Source organism: Eschrichtius robustus, chromosome X (genome assembly GCF_028021215.1).
Source record: "Eschrichtius robustus isolate mEscRob2 chromosome X, mEscRob2.pri, whole genome shotgun sequence".
Lineage (NCBI taxonomy): Eukaryota > Metazoa > Chordata > Mammalia > Artiodactyla > Eschrichtiidae > Eschrichtius > Eschrichtius robustus.
In genome coordinates this window covers 101,501,368-101,508,966 of record NC_090845.1, presented here as the reverse complement: position 1 = coordinate 101,508,966, position 7,599 = coordinate 101,501,368, and the positions used below count along the sequence as shown (strand labels likewise).

The 7,599-nt window shown below is 38.2% G+C and overlaps 1 pseudogene; it reads right to left on the bottom strand.

Annotated features, from left to right (window-relative positions):
• Window positions 1–641: 641 nt before the first annotated feature.
• LOC137756407 (cell division cycle-associated protein 4-like) lies at window positions 642–1,257 on the bottom strand (annotated as a pseudogene).
• Between the last annotated feature and the right edge of the window lie 6,342 nt (window positions 1,258–7,599).

The following is a 7,599-nucleotide window of genomic DNA, read 5'->3' as shown; positions in this document are numbered from 1 at the left end:
CGCCGTGCAAGGCCTTCAACTCTGACCTCGCTCTGACCGCAGCAGTGCATATGGGCAAGGCTCACACCCGAGTCTAAAGTGGAAATCACCATGTGTGGACACTGCAGACTCAGGGCAGTGATGCTTGTTGGAAAAAGAACAGTGTTTGTTAAACCTTAAAAAAAAATGAAATACACCAACTGCAACTGTTTAGGTTATAAAAGTTTCTAATGTAGCAGCAGAGGATATTTATAGACAAAATATATTTTTAAGAAAATAGCTAAAAAAATCAAAAGTGATAAAATTATAAAATTTTAAAAATATATCTTAAGATAAAATATTGCCCCAAACATATAAAACTTAATTTTAGAAAATTCACCTATCTAAAGTTGGATGAGGCTGGATGAGGAAGGGCGCTGGCATCCTCTGGCGGGGCTGTAGCAGGACACAGACAAGGGCCCAGGGCAGGCGCGATGACCGGCTGTGGAAAAGCCTCCCAGCGGGGAGGGAGGGAGAGAGAGGGGAGCGGGCCAGATGCTGTTCTGGGTCGTTCTCCTAATCTCAGACAAACCAAAGGCCAGCCCCGACTGCAGGGTAGCGGGCACTCACACCCCCAGTGCGCCGGCCTCACAAACACATCTGCTATGTGCCCCAGTCGCGGCTCAGGTCTCCACCAGGATATCCACCACATGGTCCAGCCCGTCCTGGCTCAACTTGGCACCGCCCAGCATGCCAGTCAGCACAGCGTCCAGGTCGTAGTAAGAGCCGTCCACGTCGGAAAACAGTTCCTCTACCGCACCGGGGCTTTGACTCTCCAGTGTTTCCAATATCTGATCGAGCGACTTATGAAAGCTTCCTCTGTTTTCTCGAGGACTGTCCCTGCCCCAGACGCCACCCGGAGAGCCTCCGGGAGCCTGTACCGCTGGGACCACTTGGAACTCAGAGGCCAGGTCTCCGGGGTCAGGGGCCGGGTGCACCCCCTCCCACGCGCAGCAGCACAGGATCTCCGTGGATACTAGGAGGTCGCGCGACGCCCGCCCCGCGGTCTGGGGCACTGGCACGCACCATCTCCCATCCTGGGTCATCTCCTCTTGAATCTGCAGGTCCGTGTTGGTGATGAGAACTGAACGGCACAGGTTGGGCTCCACCAGCATGTGGCACAGCTGGAGCTTGACCAGCGACATGTCCAGGAGCGACTGGCGCTGCAGGCTGCAGGCTGTAGGCGGGCGCGGCCTCCTCGTCCTCCGCGCACTTCCTCTTCAGCCCTCGAGCAAACATCCTGCCATCTATGGAAGGGAGCAGCCCATGGGCAGTGCCCAGTCACCCAGAGGCTGTGTAGGTGGGTGGGGTCACGATGATCTCAGAAGGTGACCTGTGAGGGTTCCCCCTACTCAGACATCTGGCAGCCCGCATCCACTCCGCTTGCAGCGCCTCCGCCGAGGGAGGGGCCGCCGGGGAGGGGCCTCCAGTATAATTTTTAAAAGTATCTTTTAAGTGTTTGTAAACATCTTGATAGGGAAAAAAATCCTATTAAGACAAAACCAATTAAAACATTTCCTACCTTCCAGGATGAATCTCAGGCATAAGTGAAAATTGGATAGATTTTCACTAAGAGTCCAGAATCCTGTCATCAATAGAAAAGCTTTTGATGAATCTGTGCCAAAATCTGATCTTGACTTCTACTGTAAAATGATAGGTCAGTTTCAATTAATATAGTTCAGTATATTTTCTCTGTTATACTTTAAAAATGTATGGTAATGATGCTATTTGTATATCCAGAACTTGTATACTTGTATTCTTCCAGCTAAGTATAAAAAAAGTCAGCTATCTCCCAGATAGTCTGGTCACCCTGGCCTTATGAAACAAAACAAATAAACAAAAACACTGCTGCAATTATCAAGAACAAATAAATTAAAGGGTAATTAACTAAAGCCCTTGATTAGAGCAAAATTTAAATAGTAAAAATAACTGAGTCTAAAAATGAGCAAATAATATTAAGGTATTGAAGCCAGCTTTATAATTTTTTTCTTTATCTGGCCTCTGAAACTGAACTCAGTTTCTGATGTGAGTGTGGCTATTTTTAAATATACATATATTTTCATGTGTCCACAAAGGATTTTACTAAATTCTAGTTTGATTCAACAATTCAGTTGTTTAACCTTGAGCAAATCACTTAACCTCTCTGAGTCTAAATCTCCCAATCTGTAAAATTAGAGATAATAAAAATAACTACTTCTTTAGATTTTGCTATGAAAATTAAAATGCTGAGGGATACAAAGTGCCAAGTAGAGTCAGTGCCTGGCACATATATAAAAATTGCTCATTAGTTGTTTGTTTTGAGCAACAGAATCAGATTCAACAATGGTAGTCAGTGTAGCTGTTTAACCTTTACCTACATAGCATTAACAAGTACCTTAAGTGAAACAAAGATATGATTTAGTGAATGATATATGTGGATTAATTGTGCATTTGATTATATTCCCCTGTGCAGAGGGTGTGAGGAGTCAAAGTAGCCATCTTTCTGTTTGTACAGGGCACTGACTCCAGTCATATATTCATAAACTTATTTTGATGTCAATAAAAGTGTTTTTAGAGACAAATGAAAGCTTATAATTGACTCATTTGACTTGTCTCCTGAACAGTAAATTATAATATATTATATGCTATCTGGTTAAAATGTCTAAGGAATAATTATAATGAAGTAGTAATGATATGCAAAACAAATCTGATAATTTTAAGATATATAAAATACTTTAAATGAAATGGATTTTATATATTGAATAAGACAATAAACAAGTTATTATTTGTTACCTAATGACTACATAATAGGGAGGCAGTGTATAGTGAAGTGTTCTGGAAAAAATCCAGAACATTTTGAGTGTCAAATATGAATCTAGTTCACCACTTACTAGCTGAGTGATCTTGGGCAAGTTTTTAAATCCATAGGTTCCTGACTTTTATGAAATGAAAATCACTTTTCATTCATTCATTTAACAAATACTGAGAACCACCATATGACATACACTGCAGAGAAAAGGTGGATAAAATGGACAGAGCATATATAGATATAGAGATATATAAATATCTACCTATCATATATCTATCTAATCTATCTCATACCTTCCTCGAAAAGTTTTTAGCACAATGTTTGGCACTTGTTTTGTTCAAGAAATGATTTTATATTAAACTATCTGCTACAAATTGAAAGTTTTGCAAATCTCCAGGGCCAGTTCTGTGTAAAGAGGTTGAAATGGTCTGTTCGCATTAAGTACATAACAATAAAGCATGCCCCAATCAGTGGTGGGGAACTCTGAATCATTTATCTTCAGCACATAAAAGTGAAAAAAGTTGCGCTGCATATATTCTGCTGCTGCTTATTCCAAAGTGGCAACCCCCAAAGCATTTGAATCAGTCACGTCATTACCATGTACTTTGTAGAGGAGCTTGAATACGGAACTATACCTACTAACCCCCAACCACCAACCTTTCAATCGCTGCAGTATTTTTTTTTTTTTTTTGTGGAATGACAAGAACATTTGATGAAAATTCCAAGAAGAGCAGAATGATAGTTATTTTAAGTATATTTTCTTCCTAACTATACTGTGGTATCATTCTATTAGATTAAGGTGTTGTTTCTTCAAAAACAAGTTTTCTATTTGAGAAAATGGGGTATTTGTTAATTTATCCCTGATATCTGATTAATATATCTATGCATATTATATGTAATTAATATGTATGTTATTACCTATCCTGATGGTATAATGGGAAGCAAATCAAATCCAGCCTGTGGTTAACTGAGATCTGAAGAATAAGTGTTCAGCATTTGAGTTGGAGGAGGGAGAGAGGCAAAAGGAGACAGCAACTTGTGCAAAGGTACTGTTGTTCACCATGGCTAGAGTATTGAGAGGGAGGAGGAAGACTAGCAAGACATGAAATATAGAGAGGTAGGCAAGGGCCGAATCATGCACAGCCCTGTACGGGGAGCCACTGAAGGGTTTTAGGTGGGGCATGGCATGATGTAAATTTCACATCCTGTCTCTCCTCTTCTATCAGAATGGTTTTACTTTCAAATATGTTAAGCCTTTTTGTGGAACCATTTTTTTTCACTGTTGTCAGTATTATCTCTGTCAACCACAAAATGGACATTTTCTCCTTTGTCCTCTAGTGTTCCTTTGCACACTTGATTCTGAAACCTACCTGACATAACTTACTTTTGATAAGCATCAGTAGTTATTAAATCCTATGGTTACTGATAAACAGTAATTTTCTTAGCTATAAAAACATATTGACCTCTTCATTCCTTTCCTCACCATGTACCAGGGCATTAAAGGATGTACCCAAGGTGCAAAAGGCTTTTTAGGAAAAGCACCCTCATGCAGAATTAAATGAGAATTAAGAAAAGAACACCTTAATATACAATGCTGCCAAGTTCCTTTTCATCTATTACTTTTTAAACTAAATTGACCATTTTATGTATATCTTTCTATTTCAGCAAAAAAAATTATATAGTGATTTCTAGAGTTTCTGCCTCTATCATACCCTTCTAGTTCTTTTTCCTTCTCAAAGCTGTGAAGAATACTCTCTTGTTCTCTACAACCGAGTGATCACTTGTTTTGTGTGACTCTTCTCTGTGTTGATCAAGCTACATCCTTCCTCTGTACCACTCTAAAGCCGTCTCCTCTGCCCTTCCAATGGCAGGAATCTTCCCCACTAGGATCAACTCAAAATTTTTCTATCCATTCTTTGCTGAGAGTAAAAGCTTTTATCCAATACTTAAATTTGAGTCAACAGGAGACTTATAGATATACATACCGCACTTGCTATATTTTCCTCTGATAACATTTTCTTATCATGTATGATCTTCATTTTTAAGATCATTTTTTTAGATGGTTTTGATTTGCTCAAATTTAATTTGCTGTTTTCTTTATATAGTTTTGTTAGCTTATAGTAAATGAAGGTATGTGGTAGCTTGATGGGGAATAAAAGTAGGAAAAGAGGTTGGTATCAATACACATGCAGGAGGAAGGAGATATCCACTGACAGTAGTATATTCAATGTTTTAAAGGTTGTAATGTCAGGAAGAGTACCCACCTTAATTCTGAAGTAATAGGATTGGATTGGCAGAGAAAGGAATTTTCATAAATCCCCTTCTTGCACTATCCTTCTGGAGCCTTTCCTTTCAATGAGCCTCATTCTCTTTCCCTTTATCTTATTCCCTTAAATCTCTACTGGGTTACTAAAATAGGATGCTCTTGGAACTGACGTAGTAATGCCTGATAATGTGTAATAGATTGAACAACTCCCTGATAATGTGTCCATTTTGAGCAATTTCTTCAACGTGTTACCTTACAAGGGATGAATAAAGGGAAAAATGTAGGTTAGTGGCAAAAGTATTTATGGTCAAAACAGCCTTTCAGGTGCCTTACAATTTCTAGCATGTATCACGACATGCATGAGTAGCAGGCTGGATTTTATGTATTCTTTGTCCATAGGAAAAAGGAAAAGAAAAAGTTGGACTTATTTGCATAAATCAAATAGGATGGTAAAGATGAAACTCATCTTTAAGGAAGGAAGAACATAAAAAGCTTTCAAAATAAGAGGCGGAATATAATAGATAGTAAATAGGAAATAGGTAAATCTTCAGCTAGCAGTAGTTAGCTTCTAGTCTTTAGCCAAGAGGCAGAACATTAAAATTTACAGTGGAAAACCATCGATTCTTTTCAGTGGAAAACTAATCCACACAATAATAATTTTCCTGTGTATGTTTAAATTTAAATCTTCCCAATGTTTACATTAAACACATATTTTAAAAGTACATAGTTAACACATATTTTAATTTCATTTTATCTGGGAAATGTACTAAAGCTCTAGAAATTGAAATGAAAAGTAGATCAACATCACAAAAGAACTAGTTCTCAAAGTATGGTTTGGAAGTTTGACTTTATAAATAGGGGAACATACTATTTTGTACTCAAAAGTTATATTAAGCAAAACGTATGAAAATGCATACAAGAAATCAATTCAAGGAATTCTCATTTATAACTCCCATCTTCCTCAAGTTAATTCCCAAATAAAGAGTTCAAAATTAAGGTTTTTCTTAAGTGTTAATAATCTGGTAGGTGAACCTCAGGATAACTTGGCAAACTTGCATTGTAGATCTGTTCTAAATGCAATGAGGGATTGTGTGTCAAATGTGATCTAGTTCTGTCTCTTCTGCTTCTCCATAAGGTCTGATAGAAAAAAGGTCCCTGGGGGGAGTGAAGCAAAATTGCTGCAGGAAGGTGCTGCTAGTGTTATTTTAACTTAAAGCTATGGCCAAGCTGTAGAAAAAGATAAGTGAAGGTATCAAATAGAAAGCAAGATGAGGGTAGCAAGAGAAACAGAGAAGAGGAATGAGAGACTTGGAGGGAGATGATCTACCTATCTATCGATCTATCTACCAATCAAGATACTCCCTGTCATCATCAAGCAGACTTCCCAGAACTTCAGAACCTACATGTGCTGGGGACTCTGCCCTTTCTCCTACTGAGCCAAACAGCTTCTTTACCTCTACATTTTTTCTGAAGCCTACCCACCTAGACATCTGGTAGTCCCAGTTCCCACATTCACTTTATGGTAACCTTACTGTGCAGGTTTGCACCTGCCCTTCCAAACCCATAATGTCCTCTGTTCCTGCTACTTTGAAAGGTCCAGTATGTTATCTGAAGAAGGGACTCAGCATTTTGGTCTTTCAAAGGGCAAAGATTTTTTAAAAATTGACAAGGCCCTGCACCTTTTAGGGTGATCAGCATATAAACTAAAATTTGTTCTCATTACTTTACACACTTGGCAAGCTTTCAACGTTTTAAAAGAAAAAAATTAAAATTAACTTTGAAGGTTTTTGGAAATATCTGCTCCTGAGCTAATGCTGAAAAAGAATGAAATAACTACAAGTATCTAAAAATTAATATTGAGAAAGTTTGGCAATATTTTAAAGAAGTATTAAAATAAGTCTCCTACAGTGTAGATCTATAGAAATATGTGACAGGATTTGAAGCAGCTTAGCAGGGACTAATATACTCATATTAAACTCTTTAGTTAGGATTTTTTTGGTCTTGCAAATCAGCTTAATTGCCATAGGAAAGAAGCAAAAAAAATCACAACAGTGGAGAAAAGACAGCCTCTTCAATAAGTGGTGCTGGGAAAACTGGGCAGCTACATGTAAAAGAATGAAATTAGAACACTCCCTAACACCCTATACAAAAATAAACTCAAAATGGATTAAAGACCTAAATGTAAAGCCAGACACCATCAAACTCTTAGAGGAAAACATAGGCAGAACACTCTATGACATAAATCACAGCACAGCAAGATCCTTTTTGACCCACCTCCTAGAGAAATGGAAATAAAAACAAAAATAAACAAATGGGACCTAATAAAGCAGAAACTAACACACCATTGTAAAGCAATTATACTCCAATAAAGATGTTAACAAAAAAAAATAACATATAGTAAAGTAGTCTTAGAAAATACAGGTTAACTAGCAAATGTTGTAACCGCCATGTTTTTGTTCAAAGTAATAGGGTGATATCTTTTATACCGGAAGCTAGCAAGTTGATATTTAATATGCATCTTGAGGTA